At 45.8% G+C, this 25,506-nt stretch overlaps 1 protein-coding gene and 1 long non-coding RNA gene across 2 annotated transcripts in view; both read left to right on the top strand.

The window, feature by feature from the left end:
• The window catches only part of LOC310795041, a 664,395-nt gene that overhangs the window by 37,900 nt on the left and 600,989 nt on the right, over nucleotides 1–25,506 (top strand). The gene's annotated exons all lie outside the window — the stretch shown is intronic.
• LOC310795034 (PDZ domain-containing protein 4-like) overlaps nucleotides 1–25,506 on the top strand; it is a gene marked incomplete at both ends in the record, with an annotated part of 169,632 nt that overhangs the window by 13,376 nt on the left and 130,750 nt on the right.

A 25,506-nucleotide genomic window follows, 5' to 3' on the forward strand; every position in this document is an offset into this window, starting at 1 on the left:
GAAGCCTGGATACACTCAATGATGCCTGCAGCTATATTACTCTCGCCCGCTCGCTCACCGCTCCACACACACATGCTAATGTCGCTCGCATTGATGACCTTAGCCATAATGCCAGTTGCTAAATATTGTGTGCCTATATTTATTTTATTTTTTTGTTTTGTTTTGTTTTTTGTTTTTACCATGTTCGAAATAAAATCTAATCTAATCTAATCTAATCTAATCTAATCTAATCTAATCTAATCTAACTAATTTCAAATCTGTCTCTGTCCTTTTCTCAATTTCTCTCTCTCTCTCTCTCTCCCTCTCTCTCTCCCTCTCTCTCTCTCTCTCTCTCTCTCTCTCTCCCTCTCACACACCATCTTGCTCGCACCTTCCTCTCTGTCTCTCTGGCACTCCATCTTTCTCCTCTATTTTCCTCTTTCTCTCCCTCCACCTTTTATCTCATTATATCGCCTCTCTCTCTCTCTCTCTCTCTCCTGCCTCTCTCTCTCTCTCTCTCTCTCTCTCTCTCCTGCCTCTCTCTCTCCGTCTAGCAAAAAGGCTGGAGTAACTCTCTGCGGCCCATAGAGGGACACGGGAACGTGAAGGTACAACACACTTCCATCTGTCATCCATCAACTGTCAACTCTCTCTTCAGCGACTCTGCTGTCCTATTCCCCCATCCACCTCCTATCGGTCATCTTTAATAAGCTCCACTCCCATAAAGGTGATGATACATCAGGGATATTTCTTCCTGGAAGGCCCATCGATCACCTATCTAGCTGTTAAGCCTTGATTTAGCCAGGTATAAAGTATGTGTTGCGTCTTAGCTTCACAGTCGTACGGTTCCATCCAAACCCGCTTCCTTATCCTCTAGGCTGCCAGGGAATTACATGTCGTCGCTGCCGGGGCGAAAACTCGGATGTCCAAAACAGCCACAAGCGTGTGCTCTTAAAATACTGACCACGTCGTCAAAGTCGGCACGTCTTTATTATAGTCAGTTTCAGTCAGTGGATGTGTGATTACATTATTAATATCTTACCTGAATTAAGCTCAAATGATGTTACAGGATTATCAGTCCGAGTTTGAGGCACAAATGAACGACGTGACGTTCGGTTCTGGTCTACCATGTCTGCTTTCCAGGTATTTCCTCCTGCCTGGCTGCCTCGGAGGCAGGGGGCGGAGCTCAGAGGTTTTGTTGACAGTTTGAGGGCGAATGGAGTTACGAGACTTAGTCACAACATTGTTTTAATGCTTTTCCACTAGTTAAATTTTGTAAAACCCACAGACAGACGTGAAGGGTGACCGATGGCATTGATTTATGAGAATAAATAAAAATGTGAAAAAATTGACAGCGACGATATACAGTTCATACTACTTATACATTGACTAGGTCACATGACGATACTACACAACACTGCATATCTTTAGACTGTGGGAGGAAACCCAACATGATGATGATGCTACAGGACGGTCCCATGACCCCATTCTGGGAAACGATCTACCTAAATCTGACAAAAGACAGATATAAGACTGATGAAAGTCCATCCAAATCTGACAAAGTACAACTATGTAATGACAATGCTGATGTGAAGATGTGAGGATGTCGTAAAATGGCCACCATACATCCTCTTATCGTCCCCTACCTCCATTAGAGTACTGTACCTCTTTTTCTTTCATGACAAGTTTCCATCAACTGTACTGTATCATGAGTGAACCCTGAAGCTATAACCTGGAGCTAACCTGAAGCTAACCTGAAGCTATAACCTGAAGCTAACCTGAAGCTAACCTGAAGCTATAACCTGAAGCTAACCTGAAGCTAACCTGAACCTATAACCTGAAGCTAACCTGAAGCTAACCTGAAGCTATAACCTGAAGCTAACCTGAAGCTATAACCTGAAGCTAACCTGAAGGTAACCTGAAGCTAACCTGAAGCTAACCTGAAGCTAACCTGAACCTATAACCTGAAGCTAACCTGAAGCTAACCTGAAGCTAACCTGAAGCTAACCTGAACCTATAACCTGAAGCTAACCTGAAGCTAGTCTCAGGTGGTCAGACCCAACGTCTTATGGCAGCAGGGAGGGTCTGAATCACAAGTCAAATTTCCGGGTTCTGCCGACACGAATCGTGCGGCTAAATCTGATTGGCTTGGCAGTTACGGAAGTCCGGCATGCTGTCCATGGTTGGTCAATTCACATGTCTGTCGCGCCTCTCTTTTTGTCTTGGGGGCGGGCATTAATCACTTTCAAGTTCTGTTCCAGATGTAGATGTATCGTATCTACAGCTGGCTACTGTGAGACTCACCTGAAGCTAACTTGAAGCTAACTGTTTTTGAACTAAAGTGTTTTTGTCCCCTCCTCCTCCTGCTCTCCAGGTCAGAGGGAGAAGGCCATCTCAGCTCCCATTGGACAGACCACAAAACTCCCAGGATCCTTTGCAGCAACCCGGGTCAGTCCGTAAGGGTCACAGGAGGAAAGGTACAGCACCCCCCCCCCCACACACACACACCAACATAAACACATGTATTTCATGCAATCAGTGCTTTTGACTCTTTTCACCAGGGAAAAAACCCCCAGAAATCCTCAAATCCTTTATACTTCAGTAGCAAATGATGGAAAACTACTGCATTCAAAGTAAAACTTATGCATTCAAATGATCAAAGTATTAGCAGTTAAGTATACTGAAGTATCAACAGTAAAAGTCCTCATTGTTTCAGACTGTTAAATTATTGACGCATCAACCTGCGTCTTCCTGTCAGTATGTTAAAGGAGGACTTACCCCCTAGATATGTATTAGAACAGTGATTTGAAAATACCTATGGAAAAAACCAAGAAATGACATATACTCTTGTCTATACTAGACTCTTTGGCTGTGTTCAAGTCAAGATTTTTTTTCGGAAATCGACGCCATTACAGTTTGCCTACTGCCTCAAAAATAATTTATTTGAGAGGGGCAATATCTTTATAAATATCAACAACTAGCCAACGCTGGTGGCCTGTTTGGAAAGAGCTTTGCTCAAAATGGTTGAAAGTTATATCAATTTGGTAATTCAGTGGCGAACTAGAAATTTAATTATTTTTCTGCATGTATCTCTATGGCAGTGTGTCAAACTACGTTACGAGAGCAAAGTGACATGGGCTCGTTACAGCAGCACACCGCACAATACGACAAACCCCCTGTTCTGGGGTAACACAATGCGAGATTTCTCTACGTCATTCCCTCGTCCAAGTTGCCATATAGTCCCTTTTTCATTTTAGTTTGGGGGCTTTTCGTGATTCTTGTTAAAAGTTGTGCAAAAGTTTTCCTCTCAGCGCAGTGCAGGCTGCGCCTCCTCCCTCCTGCCAGACCCCGGCTGGCGAAACAGCCTGCTGCATGCATGGGGCGCTCTGTAACCTCACGGAGCAACAAACAAACACAGACAGAAATAGCTGGTGTGCGATTTTTCTGCTCAATACAGTCTGAGATTGGGTACAGGATTGAGGGAATCCCGCATCTGTTTGCGAAGGTGCGACTGGACAGGACGCACCGTATGCAGGTATACCGTTAGCGACTGTTTTGAGCAGTCAACATTTGAAATGTATTGACCCACACCCAGCCCTAGTAAATCCAGCTGGCAGATAAATATAGTGGGTGGTAAAATAACAAGATTTCCCTCTTAAAATGTCGAGGGATAGTAGAACGTCTCACAGAATGGAAATACTCAAGTAAGGTGCCAGTACCTCAAAACTGTACTGACAGTACATAATGTAGAGGACTTGAGTAAGTGTACTTAGTTACTTTCTAAATCTTTCCTCAACCCCCACCCCACCCTCTCCCACTGCAGCATGTAGTGGGATAGGCAGCTCCAGCCTGACCTCTGTGGTGATGGTGGCCATTCCAGACTGTGTGGACCACGGCACGCAGACAGACATCAGCTTCCACAACACCCTGACACTGCAGGGGAGGGGCAAGGGCCGTAGCCATGGCCAGGGGGGAGGGGCCTCCCCTCCTCCGCCTCCTCCCTCACCTCCCCTCCCCCACGAGTTGTAAGTCCTGGGGTCCTGTTGTTTTTAAAGATTTCGATTTTATTAACCCATTGATACACCTGATGCAGCATTTGCGTGTATATCCCTCATTTGTGTGTGTATATCCCTTTAAGACCGCGAACCGCATCACGCGGTTCGCGGTCTTAAAGGGATATACACACACAAATGCTGCATCAGGTATCAACGGGTTAAAGGAACACTAAAACAAACAAACAATGAAATGAAATGTTTTGTAGGCATTCATTTAGTTTGACAGTTATTCAGAGTGATTTGAGTGAAGTTGTGGACCAGTGATGTCATTCATTCACAAATGACATCACATGGTCCGCAACTTCACTCAAATCAACTCTCAACTGTTAAACTAAATGAATTTCCGTTTTTGGATATACTACTGATTTTGTAATGATTCAAAGCTGGTAGAAAATCCTTGAAGCATCCCTTTTAGCCAGTGTACTGTATAGTAGTCTTCCTGTGGTCCACATAAACAACAATCACAAGTAAAAACCATACAATTACAGAAAAGAAAATCAAGAACAACAAAAAACAGACCTTACTATACAAAACAGCACTTTGAGAGCATTGTACTTTATTAAAGGAACAGTTCACCCAAAACAGAAAATTCTATCATCTTCACCCCTCATGCCAGTTGAGACACAGTTTGTGAAGTTTGTCCATACAACACACAGGGAGGTTGCCAGCACATCTCCAGAGAAAACCAATCACCATTCACTTCAGTTGTACTGTTGAAGTCAATGGTTCATTCTTGGGTGGGGGTGAACTGTTAATTCCATTCCTATAATGCAGGGAGGGACCATACGAAAGTGTAAACCAATAGGAGATCAGTTATGGAAAGAAAGAGTTTGATTTGATGGTAGAGGCAGAGGGGCGGGGCCAGAGTGATTGAAGAGAGAGCGGTGCCAACAATAGTCCAAAATGCTTGATTACATAATACTGTAGCTATAGTGTGTGCGGGGGAATACTTCCAGTAAGTACATATAAGATAATGCTGATAATATATAATTGGATTCTTTAAACCATCTTACCCTTAAAAAGTACATCACATCAAAGTACATCACATTCTGGTGCAACTCGACAACACTGCTTAATCCAGAACCTTACTTCGGGGAACTATAGAGAGCCCCAGGGATGACGTATTTATGTAGTCGGAACGCGGAAGTCGCGGACTTCCGGATTCTTCACTGTTTCTGTCTATGGGATTTTTGAATGGGTTTTTGCCGCAATGCTTCAAATAAGGTCTCTGGGCAACGCAAGCAAATGCGAACCAGTGTTCAGCCGGATAATCTTCACACATGAGGACCACTTTCATGAGTTTTGAAGCGTAAATGTGAGCCCTAGAAGTAAAAAGCTTGTGCTAAGCTAATCCAGAACTACACATACGCACTACGCATACGCTTCCCCGTCACGTCACCACTCATCCTGGACTGTTGTTGATGTGTGCGCTGCTGTGCACTGATTACCCCGGGCTGAACCAGGTGAGGGAAAGAGCATTTCCATGTTCGTCCTTTGAAGTGATGACGTTATTGATGTATAATATCCCCGTCGACTCAACAGTGTAGTCTCATTTAGCCGTTTGCTAGCTAGCCGCCCTTTTAACGGCACGTAAAAGCTTCAAAACTCATAAAAGTGGTCCTCATGTGTGAAGATTATCCTGCTGAACACTGGTTCGCGTTTGATTAAGCTTGCGTTGCCCAGAGACATTATTAGAAGCATTGCGCCAAAAACCCATTCAAAAATCCCATAGGCGAAAACAGTGAAGAACCAGGAGTGTTAGCATCGATGTTTTCCGGACTCCTGGGGCTCTCTATTGCGAGGCAAAAAACCGGTCCATTGGAGTGAATGGAGATGACGCAACTCTTACTTCTCTATATGGCTCTGGGCGGGACTGTTCGAAAATCTGTTTTTATTGGATGTAGCTTTTATATCTGTCATGGAAATTTAACCACTAATTTGAAAAAGTCATTTTTCATTTCACGGTGACTTTAAAATCAATGCTTATTCATATGTCAAGCAAAACACAACAAGTTATGGATAATCAATAATGATTGATGTCATAGCGATTGCTTTTCCTCTCGTCTCCTCTGCAGCTGTGTGTTTGAGTACAACGACCCCAACGACTACTTTGACATCTGCAACCACGAGGTGGACAGGCAGGATGACCTGGAGTATGAGGTGCCAACACAATCCTTTTGTCATTTTGTCCTTCAGTAGGTCATTTCTATTTACTTCATTGTTTTTTTTATAGAACAATCTGATTTTCTTCTTCAACTAATGCATTTAGAGTAAGTCACCAGATGACAGAAGACATCAGGATGAAGGGAGGGGTGGTGATCATGGCGCTGCAGAAAAATGAACTAACCATGTTCAGGGAGTGAACGTTAAGGAAAGGAATTGCCTGTAACGAGCTGCCTGTAAAGAGCTGTCTGTTAAGATCTGCCTGTAACGATCTGCCTGCAAGGAGCTGCCTGTTAGGCTGGTTTCACACCGACGACCCAAGCCTTGCCTATGCCTTGCCTTTACCCACGCTTTTAAATAGGCGTCCGTTTTAGTCAACGAGGCTGTGTACACCGGCCGCCTGAGCGTGAACCCTGCGTGTACCCACGCCTTGCCTGTGCCTTGCCGATTTTATCGAATAGGCGAGAGTTCTATTTTCACGCTGACAAGGCGCGTGCAGGCAGGCTTTTCTGTCAAGCCATGAAAGAAAAACGCGACAATATCCGTGGGAAATGGCAAAGTCAACTGAATTTCAAAATAAAATGGAGTTTCTACAACAGTATTGAGCAGAGAGAGAGAGCGAGAGAGAGATTGACGGGTGGCTATCACGTGGGGCTTTCTCCCTGTCGGCAAACAAATCTTCATGAGAGAGAATAGCGACCGAAGAAGCAAGATGGACAATGTTGTTGTGCCAGCACATATTCTTGCAAGATCACCTCTCTAAAATGTCCGACTATAGTCAGACCTGGTTATACATATCCAGCATCAATAGAACATTAAATATATCAGATTTATTTTACCTAGAGGCTACCCATGACAATTCTGGACAACACGTGAAAAAATACAGTCGGGAGAGAGGAGAGGCGCTTGTGACTCGGCTCCAGGTTCGGCGTGCAAAAGGTGTGCGGTGTGATCGCAAAAGCGTGTACAGGTTCACGCCCAGCTCGGCGTAGGCGTGGGTTGAGGCAAGGCAAGGCGTAGGTTGTCTGTGTGAAAGAAGCTTTAAGATCTGCCTGTAACGAGCTGTCTGTAACGAGCTGTCTGTAACAAGCTGCCAGTAACGAGCTGCCTGTAACGAGCTGCCTGCAAGGAGCTGCCTGTTAAGATCTGCCTGTAAAGAGCTGTAACAAGCTGCCTGTAAAGAGCTGTAACAAGCTGCCTGTAAAGAGCTGTAACGAGCTGCCTGTAAAGAGCTGTAACGAGCTGCCTGTAAAGAGCTGTAACAAGCTGCCTGTAAAGAGCTGTAACGAGCTGCCTGTAAAGAGCTGTAACGAGCTGCCTGTAAAGTGCTGCCTGTAACGAGCTGCCTGCAAGGAGCTGTCTGCAAGAAGCTGCCTGTAACGATCTGTCTGTAATGAGCTGCCTGTAACGATCTGCCTGTAAAGAGCTGCCTGTAACGAGCTGTCTGTAATGAGCTGCCTGTAACGAACTTCCTGTAAAGAGCTGTCTGTAACGAGCTATCTGTAACGAGCTGCCTGTAACGAGCTGTCTGTAACGATTTGCCTGTAACAAACTTCCTGTACAGAGCTATCTGTAATGAGCTATCTGTAACGAACTATCTGTAACGAGCTGCCTGTAACGAGCTGCCTGTAACGAGCAGCCTGTAACGAGCTGCCTGTAACGAGCGGTGGTGTTTTAAGGTTAGCAGCTTTCAGGTTTTCTTCTCCTGACAGCCAGGCAGGCAGCTCAGTGTGTGAACACCTAATGAAGCGCTGCCGCTGTTTTAGCTGAATGTCCCTTTTTCTGTTTCGCAACATTAGTCTGCTCTATTCCACTCGTGTGGAAGGGGGGCGGGGGTTTAGTTGTGGGGGGGTGGGGGTTTAGTTGTGGGGGGCGGGGGTTTAGTTGTGGGGGGTGGGGGTTTAGTTGTGGGGGGGGTGGGGTTGTTTGGTGGTTAATGGGAGTCTGGTCATTAGGAAGTCAGCAAAGTGAAACACTCTCTGCTTTGCTTTCCTTTCCTACTAGAGTTCTCCGTTTAAGCCCAACAGGGCCCAGAAAAGCCTGTTGCATCTACTGCGCGAAAAAAGAGAGAGAAACAAAAGTGTGGGGAAAAGTCTGTGTGTATTTACAGTCTGTGTGTATTTACAGTAGGCTAATCTGCATTTTTACATGTGACCACTCAGTGCTGTCCATGGTGCCGATTGATTTTCTGTTCAAATGTGGCCATTTGTAGCTACTATGTAGCTGCCGCCTATATAGTTTGCACAGTCTTTTCTGGCACAACTTCGTCACAATGGTGCTGTAATGTGAACCAAATAGCACTCCTGCTGCTCCGATTCTACGGCCCATCTCACGCTCCGTCGTCACCTCACTCGAGACCCCGAGATTATATATACTAGGCACGATTCCTAAGCTCGATGATGTCACAACTTCTCATCACTGATGACATCACAACTGCTCTTATGACATCACTGATGATGTCACAATGCCTATGACATCACTTCCAGTTGGGTGACATCACTACCGGGACAAAAATCGCAGAGCCCACTTGCTCCCCTTTAGTCAGGGCCGGTTCCAGAACCAGATGACTAAGGGTGCATCCAAGATAGGAAGGGGTGCAGATGCCCGGCCGAAGGCCGGGCCCACTCGGGTGGCCGGCCAAAGGCCGGCCGCCCGAAAAATTTGACATGTTATTTTACTAAAAATAATGCATTTGACCATCATTTCAAGTAGAATGATACCACCCAAGCAAGAATATTTCAAGTGTTTCAAGTGCTTTACTGAAATATTTGGACCATATAATGATCTCAACCTTAAAAGGTTACATATAGGTGCCAAAAAGCCATAAAATCACATCAAAGAACAAAGAAAAACAACAACGATAATTCAAGTTTAAACAGTAAGTGTGCAGCTGTAGCATTTATTTAAAAAAATTTTTTTTTTTTTTTTTTTTACTTTTCAACTGAGCATGCAGACAATTAAAATAAGGGTGCAATGCATGCTTTTGCACCCCCGTAGAACCGGGCCTGCCTTTAGTATATATACTAAAGTATATATATATATATATATATATAACTAAACACACACACACACACATTATGCTCAGTACTGTATGTGATGATCTCGGGCAAGCCGGGCTCGGGCTTCAACTCACTGGGGTCTGTTCAGGTTTGCATTTTCAAGCCCAAACTCTATTTTGTATCTAAATTAAATAAATCTAAATAAATCTTCCTTCCTTCCTCCTCTCCCCAGGAGGTGGCGCTGTACAAGTCGAGGCAGCAGGACAAGTTGGGTCTGACAGTCTGCTACCGGACGGACGATGAGGAGGACCTGGGGATTTACGTGGGAGAGGTGAGGAAAGAAACCACTCCTGCACGATACTGGATTTTGTTGTTGTTGCAGATATCCAAGATGCCGATATTTTCCAACTCTTTTGGCTGATGCCGATAATATGCACGCATTTGTATCCGCCTTATTTCAAAGAAAGTCTCTCCTGTAGTGGAATTAACACATTATTATGCCTACTCTGATCATAAATAAATACAATGCTTTTCAAAATGTACACATTCACTGGACACAACGTATAGGTTATGTGGAAAATGCCATAGTTTGATTTATGTAATATTTTCTTTCAAAGAAAACGATCAGATCCATCCTACTTAGTAAACAGGCTTGGATGATATTTGCAATATCGGCAGAAATGTTATTTCGGGCCAATGCCAATATCACTTTGCATCCCTGATTTGTTCATTAATCTACCAATTCATTTATTTCACTCAACCATTAAGAAGTTAATGAATTCATCCATTGAGTCACTCCTATATACTACCAAGTATACGCATTCTTTCACTCATCCAGCTTTTCAGACATTCACCCACCCACCCTCCCAGTCAACCATTCATCATTCAGTCATTCGTTCACACATTAACTCATTTATTTGTTAATTCATTCAATGATTCATTTATTCTGTAATTAATTGGTTAATTGATCTCATTCCAGGTTAATCCAAACAGCATAGCAGCCAAGAATGGGCGCATCAGAGAGGGAGACCGAATACTGCAGGTACACGCACGCGCACGTGTGCGCGCGCACACACACACACACACACACACACACACACACACACGTATGGGCACGCGCGCGAGCACGCACGCACGCACACACACACACACACACACACACACACACACACACACACACACACACACCCACACACACACACACGTTCGCAACTAACAGTTATTTTCCTTATCGATCCTCAAATGTCTTCTTTTGTCCTGACCAAGCGTCCACAACCCAAAGATAATCAATATTTACTGTCATAGAAAACTAATGTAGAAATATTACACATTTTAAGAAGCTGAAATGAGAGAATTTCAGTACTTTTTAGAGTCTAAACGATGAATGGGTTATAAAAAATAGTCGATTGACTAATTGATTAATTGACTTATTGTTGCGGCTCATACATGATAGTAGGCTAGTCATAGTTTTCTTTAATGGTAAATCAAGGTTGAAGTTGTGTTTGTGCACGAACAGGTCACAGTTAACTGATGTAATCGTCAGCGCCGTGCGGTTGGTTTTATTGGGGTCAGTCTCAAGGTGACACTTTCTTTAACAGAGCTCATAACCAGCCACTATAAAAGCAGAGCGAGCCCCGCGAGACGAGAGAGCAGAGCGAGACCCGCGGGACGAGAGGCTGCAGGCTGACAGCTTGTGATCGGCGGTTCGCTGGTTCAAATCCCCAGACTGGCTGGGAGACGTGAAAGAACAGTGCAATCTGCGTCACATCATATCGGAAAAAGACAGAGGGTAGAAGTTTTCCGTTCACGCCTAGCCTGATATCCAGACTGAACAACCATCTGCTTCTACTCAGTGTTGCCAATTTAGCTACTTCTCAGACGCCTGTATGTACAAGCTGATTGGGAGGTGTAACCCGGTGGCCTGGGGGGACGTGTAACCTGGTGCCCTGGGGGGTCGTATAACCCCGGTGCCCTGGGAGGTGTAACCCGGTGGCCTGGGGGGACGTGTAACCTGGTGCCCTGGGGGGTCGTATAACCCTGGTGCCCTGGGAGGTGTAACCTGGTGCCCTGGGGGGTCGTATAACCCCGGTGCCCTGGGAGGTGTAACCCGGTGGCCTGGGGGGACATGTAACCTGGTGCCCTGGGAGGTGTAACCCGGTGCCCTGGGGGGTCGTATAACCCCGGTGCCCTGGGAGGTGTAACCCGGTGCCCTGGGGGGTCGTGTAAACCCGGTGCCCTGGGAGGTGTAACCCGGTGCCATGGGGGGTCGTATAACCCCGGTGCCCTGGTAGGTGTAACCCGGTGCCATGGGGGGTCGTATAACCCCGGTGCCCTGGTAGGTGTAACCCGGTGCCATGGGGGGTCGTGTAACCCTGGTGCCCTGGGAGGTGTAACCCGGTGCCCTGGGGGGTCGTGTAACCCCGGTGCCCTGGTAGGTGTAACCCGGTGCCATGGGGGGTCGTGTAACCCCGGTGCCATGGGGGGAGTAACCCGGTGCCCTGGGAGGTGTAACCCCGGTGCCCTGGGGGGTGTAACCCGGTGCCCTGGGGGGTGTAACCCGGTGCCCTGGGGGGTGTAACCCGGTGCCCTGGGGGGTGTAACCCGGTGCCCTGGGAGGTGTAACCCGGTGCCCTGGGGGGTGTAACCCGGTGCCCTGGGGGGTGTAACCCGGTGCCCTGGGAGGTGTAACCCGGTGCCATGGGGGGTCGTGTAACCTGGTGCCCTGGGGGGAGGGGAGGTGTAACCCCCCAGCTAAATGTCCACACAGGCCTCCCTTCCATCATGCCCACCTAATCATCCCTCGTTATCTAACTGCCACTTTCAACCCTCATATTCTCCACTGAGATGATAGCTGGCGCGGCGCACATCGCCCGGGTGGCTGCTGCTACACATCAGTAGCTGCTGCTACACATCAGTAGCTGCTGCTACACATCAGTGGTGGACGAGTTGAGTCGCCCACAATCAATTATTAAAAGAAGTGAAAAGTGTCATCAGTAAGTTTGTGTGTGTTGCTGACACAGATCAGCAGTAAGCTTGTGTGTGTTGCTGACACAGATCAGCAGCAACTCAAGTCATCAGGAAACTTCAGTGGCTGCGTTTTGGCGGCTTCACACGAGTTCAAACACGTCCATGCTGCTGCTGCTGTGAAGCTGCTGACGCCCTGATGGGAGCCTGGAGTGTTACAGTCAGGCCCAAGGTCACACCTGCTATAAAACACAGACTCTATAAATCCACCCACTCACCCAGCAGCAAACCAGTAAGCTGTTTCAAAAAAAAAAGTTTTGAAAGATTTAACCTCTCTAATGAAATAAAATTTTAATAATGTCTTCATTAAACATATATAGTTATATAATGTAGGTGTATAAATAGAGGAACATTTTATTCATTTTATAGACCTTTGAAACTGTCTCATTTCAGAATTGAACTTTTGACTTTTAATTGGAGTAGTTGAGTAGTTGAGTAGTTGAGTAGTTGAGTAGTTGATTAGTTGAGTAGTTGATTAGTTGAGTAGTTGAGTAGTTGAGTAGTTGATTAGTTGAGTAGTTGAGTAGTTGAGTAGTTGAGTAGTTGAGTAGTTGATTAGTTGAGTAGTTGAGTAGTTGAGTAGTTGAGTAGTTGAGTAGTTGATTAGTTGAGTAGTTGATTAGTTGAGTAGTTGAGTAGTTGAGTAGTTGAGTAGTTGAGTAGTTGAGTAGTTGATTAGTTGAGTAGTTGATTAGTTGAGTAGTTGAGTAGTTGAGTAGTTGAGTAGTTGAGTAGTTGATTAGTTGAGTAGTTGAGTAGTTGAGTAGTTGAGTAGTTAGTTGTTTGAGATCGCTACAGTTTGGAAAGAAGTGACATCTGTGGATTGAACCCTGCTTGTCGGTATCAAGGGCAAACCTATAGACCCACCCACCACCCAGATCACAATGCTGTTACACCACCCAGATCACAACACCATTACACCACCCAGATCACAATGCTGTTACACCACCCAGATCACAACACCATTACACCACCCAGATCACAATGCTGTTACACCACCCAGATCACAACGCTGTTACACCACCCAGATCACAATGCTGTTACACCACCCAGATCACAACGCTGTTACACCACCCAGATCACAGCGCTGTTACACCACCCAGATCACAACGCTGTTACACCACCCAGATCACAGCGCTGTTACACCACCCAGATCACAACGCTGTTACACCACCCAGATCACAGCGCCGTTACACCACCCAGATCACAATGCTGTTACACCACCCAGATCACAATGCTGTTACACCACCCAGATCACAATGCTGTTACACCACCCAGATCACAACGCTGTTACACCACCCAGATCACAGCGCCGTTACACCACCCAGATCACAATTCCGTTACTGGCCACCCTTTGATTTCATTGTCACACTCTCGTGGTGTCAATTTCAGATGTTGTGGGAGTTCTATAGAAGTCAGCATTTGATGAGTTGAGAGAGAGAACAGGTTGCCACTTCACACTCCACATCCTTTGTCACCTTATCTGGCGATATAAGGGTTAAAACAATACTAAAATTAATCTATGGAAATGTATACCTGTAATCCCCAGGACAGGCTCGTCCAATCAGAGAACGCTGACAGCAGCCCAGTTACTGCTGCCCTAAAAATAGACAGAGAGAGAGAGAGAGAGAGAGAGGGAGGGAGAGAGAGGGGAGAGACAGAAGAGGAAGAGAGAGAGAGACCAATACAGGCAAAAAGAGGGGGAGGTAGATACACACAGAGATAAAGGGGGGAGACACAGGAGAGAGAGAGAGAGAGAGACAGAGAGAGAGAGAGAGAGAGAGAGAGAGAGAGAGAGAGAGAGGGAGACCAAGACAGAGTAAAGAGAGGTAGGAAGAAAGCTAGGAGGAACACAGAGAGGAGGGACATAGAAGGAAAGAGTATTGTCACCTGTATAGACCGCCAAAGTCACACCCTCTTCTGGGGTTCGGCATGGGACCTAAGGGATTCATCCCCGTTATTTTTCCCTATGGTCTCCCCTGATTCTGAATATAGCAGAAGCTACACACCCCCATGTCTTGAAACTAATATAATGTCTAAGAGGATCACAACATCCGCTGTGCTGAAAAGGTGATCGGATGCAGCCTGCCATCCCTTCAGGACCTGCACACTGCCAGGATGTTGAAGCGGCCACAAACTCGTTGAGGCTCTCCCCCCGGCAGGAGACTGACGTCTGGCAGAACCGTAACCTCTCGTCAGAAGAAGAGCTCCCACCTGCCATCCGCCTCTTCAAAGCCAAAAGCCCCCATGAATAAGAACTTTAACCCCCCCCCCCACCCCCCCCGGGGCTTGTCTTCCTATATTGCTTCTTTCTGCTATGATTGGTGCACTGCATACTTGCACTGAAGCTGTGTTCACACCGAGATATTTATTATTCTCTCTGTCGCTTGATTCAACCCTTTGGAATCGCTCTGTTTAAATCACTCGTCAACAGGCACACAAACTGACGGACATGGGGCTATAACGTTACGCAATGTCATGATGATGTTTGTCCACTACAAGCCACCGTAGTTGTTTACAAGCTAAGCCTATCAGCATGCTCGTAACGCGAGCTCTATACCGGTAGTACAGACTTCACTTCATGTCAGCTGTCAGGCTGTCAATCAGCTGTCAATGCGGTTTGTTGCCACACAATAAACCAGCGGTTTGTTCCAAGCCAGTGTGATCCTTGACTCACTCTCACACGGCAGCCAATCAGCGTTGAACAGCGAGCGACTGATGCCAGCGTATTTTCGCTCGAGTTGGGATATTTCATCTGGGGCGACGAGCATATTTTCTCCCTATCGCTCTGTCTCCCAGCTGGCACACAACGTCATTAGACGTTGATCTTTGGTTGGATGGAGGTCGTGACGTCCGTGACCATAATCCAATGTCAGTCCAACGTCTAATGTCAACGTCAGGTTGACGGTTAATACTGACGACATCTGACGTTGATATTATGTTGGTTTTAAGTTGTGTTTTTAAATAACCAAAATCCAACGTCTGGTAAACGTTGTAATATTAACATCCACACAACGTTAAATTCTAACATCATCAGACGTTGATATTTAGTCGATTTTAAGTTGTGTTATAAAGTAACTAAAATCCAACGTCTTCTAAACATCCCAATATTAACGTCATTATAACGTAAAATCCCAACATCATTAGACGTTGAGATTATGTTGATTTTAAGTTGTGTTATAAAGTACCTAAAATCCAACGTCTTCTAAACATCCCAATATTAACGTCAATATAACGTAAAATCCCAACATCATTAGACGTTGATATTATGTTGGTTTCAAGTTGTGTTTTTAAATAACCAAAATCCAACGTCTGTTAAACGTTGTAATATTAACATCCACACAACGTCAAATTCTAACATCATCAGACGTTGATATTTAGTCGATTTTAAGTTATGTTATAAAGTAACTAAAATCCAACGTCTTCTAAACATCCCAATATTAACGTCATTATAACGTAAAATCCCAACATCATTAGACGTTGATAATATGTTGGTTTTAAGTTGTGTTTTTAAATAACAAAAATCTAACGTCTGTTAAACGTTGTAATATTAACGTCCCCACAACGTTAAATTCTAACATCATCAGACGTGGATATTTAGTCGATTTTTAGTTATGTTATAAAGTAACTAAAATCCAACGTCTTCTAAACATCCCAATATTAACGTCATTATAACGTAAAATTCCAACATCATTAGACGTTGAGATTATGTTGATTTTAAGTTGTGTTATAAAGTAACTAAAATCCAACGTTTTCTAAACATCCCAATATTAACGTCAATATAACGTAAAATCCCAACATCATTAGACGTTGATATTATGTTGGTTTTAAGTTGTGTTTTTAAATAACAAAAATCTAACGTCTGTTAAACGTTGTAATATTAACGTCCCCACAATGTTAAATTCTAACATCATCAGACGTGGATATTTAGTCGATTTTAAGTTGTGTTTTAAAGAAACTGAAATCCTACGTCTTTAAACGTTCCAATATTAACATCAATATAACGTAAAATCCCAACATCATTAGACGTTGATATTTTATTGGTTTTAAGTTGTGTTTTTAATTAACCAAAATCCAACGTCTGTTAAACATTGTAATATTAACATCCACACAACGTTAAATTCGAACATCATCAGACGTTGATATTTAGTCGATTTTAAGTTGTGTTTTAAAGAAACTAAAATCCAACGTCTTCTAAACGTCCCAATATTAACGTCAATATAACATAAAATCCCAACATCATTAGACGTTGAAATTCTGATGGTTTTAAGTTGTGATTTTAAGTAACCAAAAATCCAACGTCTGTTAAACTTTGTAATATTACCGTCCACACAACGTTAAATTAGAACATCATCAGACGTTGATATTTAGTCGATTTTAAGTTGTGTTATAAAGTAACTAAAATCCAACGTCTTCTAAACATCCCAATATTAATGTCAATATAACGTAAAATCCAAACATCATTAGACGTTGAGATTATGTTGATTTTAAGTTGTGTTTTTAAGTAACCAAAATCCAACGTTTGTTAAACGTTTTAACATTAACGTCCACATAACGTTAAATTCTAACATCATTAGACGTTGATATTTAGTTGATTTTAAGTTGTGTTTTAAAGAAACTAAAATCCAACGTCTTCTAAACGTCCCAGTATTAACGTCAATATAACGTAAAATCCCAACATCATTAGACGTTCATATTTTGTTGGTTTTAAGATATGTTTTTAAGTAACCAAAATCCTACGTTTGTTAAACATTGCAATATTAACGTCCACACAACGTTAAATTCTAACATCATCAGACGTTGATATTTAGTCGATTTTAAGTTGTGTTATAAAGTAACTGAAATCCAACGTCTGTTAAACGTAGTAATATTACCGTCCACACAACGTTAAATTCTAACATCATCAGACGTTGATATTTAGTCGATTTTAAGTTGTGTTATAAAGTAACTAAAATCCAACGTCTTCTAAACATCCCAATATAAATGTCAATATAACGTAAAATCCCAACATCATTAGACGTTGAGATTATGTTGATTTTAAGCTGTGTTGTTAAGTAACCAAAATCCAACGTTTGTTAAATGTTTTAACATTAACGTCCACATAACGTTAAATTCTAACATCATTAGACGTTGATATATAGTTGATTTTAAGTTGTGTTTTAAAGAAACTAAAATCCAACGTCTTCTAAACGTCCCAGTATTAACGTCAATATAACGTAAAATCCCAACATTATTAGACGTTTATATTTTGTTGGTTTTAAAATATGTTTTTAAGTAACCACAATCCTACGTCTGTTAAACATTGCAATATTAACGTCCACACAACGTTAAATTCTAACATCATCAGACGTTGATATTTAGTCGATTTTAAGTTGTGTTATAAAATAACTAAAATCCAACGTCTTCTAAACATCCCAATGTTAATGTCAATATGACGTAAAATCCAAACATCATGAGATGTTGAGATTATGTTGATTTTATGTTGTGTTGTTAAGTAACCAAAATCCAACGTTTGTTAAACGTTTTAACATTAACGTCCACACAATGTTAAATTCTAATATCATTAGACATTGATATTTAGTTGATTTTAAGTTGTGTTGTAAAGGCTCTCTGCGTGCGATAGGTCTGCTCTGGGCAAATTGCCGGCGAGACGATGAGGGAGACGGCCGCCCTGTGAAGCATCTGGGGCTCCTGCCTCACCGTCCGCAAAGGCATGTCCTCTGGCTGGCCTGTAAGGGCCAGCTGCTGTGCTGCTGGGTGTAGGAGCACGGTCCACTCTGAGCGGTCGTCCATTATGGCGTATGTGTCCAGCCTCTGGTCCCCATGTTGGGTCACCACTTTGCAGACCTTACGGAGGGCATGACGGTTTCCCCATGGAGGTTTCCCAGTGTAGTCGCCCCCCCCCCCCCCCCCCCCCCCCCCGGTTCCCCCTGGGGGAGCAGGGTGGCTTGATCCGTCAGGGGGAGCCGGGTGGCCGCTTCTTTCTGGGGGAACGGGCTTGGGGCCCGTTCTTGGCTTCCTCTGCTCGGACTTCTTGGCATCCCTAGAGGCCTTGGCTGGAGTTGTCTCCATGAGCCCGGGCAGGGCCAGGAGGTGAATTCCGGGAATAGGTAATCGTGATGGCTGGTCCCGCCCTCTGGGGGGGTCCCAGCTGTCGTGTCCGGCTATCTTGTGGGAATGGTTGACGCCGGCCGGCTGACTGTGCCCCGTGCTGTTGGTCCCAACGTTCGCCATGCCTACCTGAGTGTGGTGTATCCCAGTGGCGGGCTCGGCGGAGCCGTGCCCGTTGCACTCTATTGCATGCTCAGGGTCGGCGACCTTTGTTGGCGGATGTGTCCTGGGTGCGGGTGTTGGTGGCATTGGCAATGGCCGTTGCCCTTGTCTGGGCAGTGGAACCGGGGGTTGCGTAGTTTGGGTCATTGGCTCTGGGGCTGCCGTGCTGACCTGACCCTGGTCGTGGGAGGTGCGAGGCACGGGTGAAATGTTGAGCCGGGGTGCGGGCACCGGTAAAGTGGGTGGCGCCCTCCGGGGTGCTAACCCTGAGGCCGGTACGCACGCCGGCTCGAAGGACCAGTTTGTAAGGAAGTTTATGTGCTTGCCTTGTGTGAAGTGTGAAGTTGCCGGATCTTAGGTAAGGGCTCACGGGCAGTGGTCGATTAGAACCACAGAGATGTCTTTTCAGGCTTTAATGAAATATCAGGCAGATAGGAGCAAGGCAGAAGCCACGTATAGAGCTTACAGATTGCAGAAAGGGGAATAGGACCAAGAAGCATATCATAACAGAACAACACCTTTTTATACCCCCCCACATTCGGGGTATGACACCGTTGGTGATGTCACAACGTCCGGGGAGGTATGACATCATCGGTGACCTCATAAAGTCACGTCTGCCATCACAGTCAGCCTAGACCGTCTGCCATCGCTGATGACCTCACAGGTGAACTCTGACATCATCATCGCTGATGTCACGGCGGTGTCATCATCATTACGTCGTTGGCTCTGGAGCTGCCGTGCTGACCTGACCCCGGTCATGGGAGGTGCGAGGCACGGGTGAAATGTTGAGCCGGGGTGCGGGCACCGGTGAAGTGGGTGGCGCCCTCCGGGGTGCTAACCCTGAGGCCGGGACGCACGCCTGCCTCTGGTCTTGGGAGGCGGGAGGCACAGGTGGAACTGCCTGCTAGCCTGAGTCGTTTTTGAGATATAAGCTTTTACATATTACATGATAAAGCATGCGCGGTGTACACCAACATATGCAGGGTGAACACGGCTGTTTCTCAAGAGAGGTGAGGGCTAGAAGGCTGATATTTTGGTATGTTTGTGGCACCCCCTGCTACTCTACGACCACCAAGTGTCAGCCTTCTAGCCCACACACAGCCCGCCCACATGCCACCAGGGCTACTTACTATCTAAATTGATCTCAGAAGGGTGGGGGGTGACGCCCCTTGGCCTCGCCCACTTCCATTTAAGGTTATCATTGTAGTTCAGGACCTCCGGCTGAACAGACGTGCAAAGAATTTAGTCATTCTATCCATCCGTTGCAATGCTATGGCAAATTAGCTGTTCCCCGGTCTTCTGAGCGACCCTGATTGGCTCTCATCTTGGCATGGCTTAACGGAATGAAGCGATATTCGCTACACCAGTTCAGGACCTCCGGCTGAACACACGTGCAAAAATTTTAGTCATTCTATCCATCCGCTGCAATGTTATGGCAAATTAGCTGTTCCCCGGCCTTCTGAGCGACCCTGATTGGCTCTCATCTTGGCATGGCTTAACGGAATGAGGCGATATTCGCTACACTAGTTCAGGACCTCCGGCTGAACACACGTGCAAAAAATTTAGTCATACTCTCCATCCGCTGCAATGTTATGGCAAATTAGCTGTTCCCCGGCCTTCTGAGCGACCCTGATTGGCTCTCATCTTGGCATGGCTTAACGGAATGAAGCGATATTCGCTACACCAGTTCAGGACCTCCGGCTGAACACACGTGCAAAAAATTTAGTCATTCTATCCATCCGCTGCAATGTTATGGCAAATTAGCTGTTCCCCGGCCTTCTGAGCGACCCTGATTGGCTCTCATCTTGGCATGGCTTAACGGAATGAGGCGATATTCGCTACACTAGTTCAATACCTCCAGCTGAACACACGTGCAAAAAATTTAGTCATTCTATCTATCCGTTGCAATGCTATGGCAAATTAGCTGTTCCCCGGCCTTCTGAGCGACCCTGATTGGCTCTCATCTTGGCATGGCTTAACGGAATGAGGCGATATTTGCTACACTAGTTCAGGACCTCCGGCTGAACACACGTGCAAAAAATTTAGTCATTCTTTCCATCCGCTGCAATGTTATGGCAAATTAGCTGTTCCCCAGCCTTCTGAGCGACCCTGATTGGCTCTCATCTTGGCATGGCTTAACGGAATGAGGCGATATTCGCTACACTAGTTCAGGACCTCCGGCTGAACAGACGTGCAAAGAATTTAGTCATTCTATCCATCCGCTGCAATGTTATTGCAAATTAGCTGTTCCCCGGCCTTCTGAGCGACCCTGATTGGCTCTCATCTTGGCATGGCTTAACGGAATGAAGCGATATTCGCTACACCAGTTCAGGACCTCCGGCTGAACACACGTGCAAAAATTTTAGTCATTCTATCCATCCGCTGCAATGTTATGGCAAATTAGCTGTTCCCCGGCCTTCTGAGCGACCCTGATTGGCTCTCATCTTGGCATGGCTTAACGGAATGAGGCGATATTCGCTACACTAGTTCAGGACCTCCGGCTGAACACACGTGCAAAAAATTTAGTCATACTCTCCATCCGCTGCAATGTTATGGCAAATTAGCTGTTCCCCGGCCTTCTGAGCGACCCTGATTGGCTCTCATCTTGGCATGGCTTAACGGAATGAAGCGATATTCGCTACACCAGTTCAGGACCTCCGGCTGAACACACGTGCAAAAAATTTAGTCATTCTATCCATCCGCTGCAATGTTATGGCAAATTAGCTGTTCCCCGGCCTTCTGAGCGACCCTGATTGGCTCTCATCTTGGCATGGCTTAACGGAATGAGGCGATATTCGCTACACTAGTTCAATACCTCCAGCTGAACACAGGTGCAAAAAATGTAGTCATTCTATCTATCCGTTGCAATGCTATGGCAAATTAGCTGTTCCCCGGCCTTCTGAGCGACCCTGATTGGCTCTCATCTTGGCATGGCTTAACGGAATGAGGCGATATTTGCTACACTAGTTCAGGACCTCCGGCTGAACACACGTGCAAAAAATTTAGTCATTCTTTCCATCCGCTGCAATGTTATGGCAAATTAGCTGTTCCCCAGCCTTCTGAGCGACCCTGATTGGCTCTCATCTTGGCATGGCTTAACGGAATGAGGCGATATTCGCTACACTAGTTCAGGACCTCCGGCTGAGCACACGTGCAAAAAATTTAGTCATTCTATCCATCCGCTGCAATGTTATTGCAAATTAGCTGTTCCCCGGCCTTCTGAGCGACCCTGATTGGCTCTCATCTTGGCATGGCTTAACGGAATGAGGCGATATTCGCTACACTAGTTCAGGACCTCCGGCTGAACACACGTGCAAAAAATTTAGTCATACTCTCCATCCGCTGCAATGTTATGGCAAATTAGCTGTTCCCCGGCCTTCTGAGCGACCCTGATTGGCTCTCATCTTGGCATGGCTTAACGGAATGAAGCGATATTCGCTACACCAGTTCAGGACCTCCAGCTGAACACACGTGCAAAAAATTTAGTCATACTCTCCATCCGCTGCAATGTTATGGCAAATTAGCTGTTCCCCAGCCTTCTGAGCGACCCTGATTGGCTCTCATCTTGGCATGGCTTAACGGAATGAGGCGATATTCTCTACACTAGTTCAGGACCTCCCCCTGAACACACGTGCAAAAAATTTAGTCATTCTATCCATCCGTTGCAATGCTATGGCAAATTAGCTGTTCCCCAGCCTTCTGAGCGACCCTGATTGGCTCTCATCTTGTGCATCTAGTCTTGTAGCGAAGCTTGTGGGCTTGCCTCGTGAAGTGTGCTGGATCGAAGTTGAGGGCTCACGGGCAGTGGTCGATCAGAACCACAGAGATGTCGGTCCTCGGATGCGGTTGAAGGAATACCACTCGTGACCTGGCTGGTTGTAGGCAGTCGGTCACCAGGGCCTGGCTGGTTGTAAGACAGCCAGGGTTCAGCTCGGGTTCGGATTTGGTCGTGGTAAGGGTAGACATTATGAAGTACAAAAGAAGTATATAAGAAGTAAGTATACCGGATACAGCGTCACAGAACACCTTGTATATATATGTTATGTCTGACATCGCCGATGACCTCACAGGTGAACTCTATGCTATGACATCATCGGTGACCCCGTAAAGTCCCGTCTGCCATCACAGTCAGCCTAGACCGCCTGACGTCGCCGATGACCTCACAGGTGACCTCTGACGTCATCATTGATGATGTCACGGCAGTGTCATCGTCATTACGTCATTGGCGCGCCGGTTCGCGAGCATCGACTGCCCCAAGAACAGGCCTAACGGTGGGCCATTATGGACCCTTTTCTACAAGTCTATTGAGGGTAATCTTCAGCCACATCAATCACATGGTTTCCTCCCGGTGTGCAGGGACCATATTTTCCATTGGGTAATGTGGGACGTGCACACAGTGACCTTGGAACTTTGACCCCACATGCCTGTCACTCTACTGAGGGATGGTACGCTCATGTGTATATTACAAGTCTTTGGTGTCTAAACATGATTATGAAACAATAAACTCCCCAAGTCCTTCAGGAAAAAAAGTTCCTTTGATCAACCTCTGCCCTGGGGGCCTGACAGCCCTTATGCCGCTGAGTCCAATGTTAGCAAAACGTTCTCTGAACATGGTAGCACTCCAATCTTTTAATATGTTGTATATGGGTCCCATATGAGTAGATTTGTGTTGTTTGGTGCCAATCGCTTTTCTCGTTTCAAGATTGCGGGCGCTGGAACATACACAGTCGTGCCAAAATGAAATGGCCGCCATTCAACCAAAAATGGATGAAACGACTTGAAACTTGACATAACACCTCATTTCTATGGGTGAAGTAAACCGCAGGACAACACACTGCGGCCCCCACGGACCCCGCCCGCAGCAAAGCACCCCCGACGTTCACTTCACATCAAAGATGCCTTGCCACAAGCAGAAACCGCAGGAGCTACGACATGCCGCCCCCACGGCGGTATTCCTTGGTGAGAGTGTGGCCAGAGCACTCACACCGTTGGAAACCCTTCTACATCCTCAGCAGGTATCTCAGGGTCACCAGCGTTTCGCCCCCCCAGCCTGTACGCCTCGCCTGAGTGGGGCTGCGAAGATTAATCTTCGTCTGTAGAAGGGCTCCAACTGCGAGCTCTAGTCAGCCACACCCATCTTGCACCCCTTCTTCTTGTGCTCTGAGCAGGTTGAGCAAAGAGGTCCAGGGCACTGTGGTTTAACTCCTGACCCCGGTCCTCCGCCGACTAACAAGCAGTACTAATAAACCCAGAGATAACTCTCTGGATAGTATCAGGTGCTTTGCGTTGCTGTAGCTGCTCTTTGCACTTGGTCTTGTACTTGTAGCTAGCTTGCGCAGTGCCTCAGGGTGCCAGCCCTAACACTGTTGCGTGCCGTCTTTCCGAGCTGTCATCCGTTTTTTTTTTTTACCTTTATTTATACAGGGGGAGTCTCACTGAGAGCAATGCTCTCTTTTTCAGGAGTGCCCTGTTCACATTCACACACACATTCACACCTGGAAGCTGCCCAGTACAACCACAGTCTGATCTGCTGGCCACTGATCAGCTCCACTGGAGCAGTTGGGGATAAGGGCCTTGCTCAAGGGCACCTCAGTGGTGGTAATGAGGGAGGGGCAAGCGCTGCCTTTTCACTTTCCCCACCCAGATTTATCCTGCCGGTCCCGGGGATTGAACCGACGACCTTCCGGTCACAAGCTCGCTTCTCTAACCATTGGGCCACCACTGCCCTGTTCTTTCACAGATGTCCGTGGGTCTTCCCCCACCGCCAATCTATACATATATTATGAATATATACTATAGTCAGATTTACATTCAAACATAAGTTGCTGCTATTTGGGCTACTTGGTGTTGGTGTGTGCTGTCTGGGCTACTTAATAATATATAATAATAATCATAAAAAAGGTATTCTGAACAAAGTAGCGCTCCGCCCTTTTAACCCACATTTTTTCTTCAAACGACACGAAACGTCAGCATCTGCATCGTTAGACTGTCCTACACAAAAGTATCAAACAGCTTTTCGATTGGTCAAAAATTGAGCCCACAGTGCATCAAAATGCACTGCCTAAACAGCATCTTAATTACCCTAATTACCTAGGGTAATTAGGTTGTATTTGTGATGTCATCAGTCACTCGAGCAATTGTGATGCCATCAGTGATGCCACTCGAGCAATTGTGATGTCATAAATCCTTCCTGGCTCACCCTATATAAGTGGAAGCAGTGTGTCCATCCTGGCTCACCCTATATAAGTGGAAGCAATGTGTGTTTTTACATGCAAGCATCCAGTCCCATAAAACACCACTATTATGTTTAGGTAGAGGCTAAATAATCACACCATGTTGCTTGTTTCATGCTCTTTACTTCCCTGCCGTAAACCCACGCTTTTACAACAATGCCGTACATCGGGTGCAGTAACTCTTAAAGGCACAGTAACATGTACCTAAGTTAACAAGGCCAACCAGGCCGTAACATAACGTTATCAGACATAACAACCACCACCAAGCATCCAGTCAGCAATGGGTCGTGCCCGGCCACAACCCATTGCTGCGCAGCAGCTATAATTTTAATTATATTTTATTGGGGATACTGTAATCCTTTAAGGGACCACTCTCATTTGTTTTGAAACCATGCAGTAGCTATAGTAAAGATACATTAAAATGTGCAATGTGTATACAGTGTTCCTGGCCATGGCATAAGGGGTTATCATACCAGTTTTTTATAAAGCAGGCTCTGGTAATGTTATACCTTCAAGGATTTTAGTAACCACATACTACTACTGATGTTGTAGAGGTTTTAAAGGCAGCCGTGGGGGACCAGTTCCCACCATCAGCTGTCTCTCTCAAGGGCCTGGCTCAGGTCTTGAAGCTTGCGTTGACACGGGTGTGTCTGCCAGGACACGGTCTAATAATCTCTGAGTACTTCTAATTATCCCGTCCTGTTCCGGACTGCTATTGGCTTCGTCTCCTGAATCACTTTGCATGGGGCGTGGTGTTCGTGGCATAGTTAAGAAGAGCTC

The sequence above is a fragment of the Poromitra crassiceps genome (assembly GCF_964638095.1).
Source record: "Poromitra crassiceps genome assembly, chromosome: 20".
Taxonomy (NCBI): Eukaryota; Metazoa; Chordata; class Actinopteri; order Beryciformes; family Melamphaidae; genus Poromitra; species Poromitra crassiceps.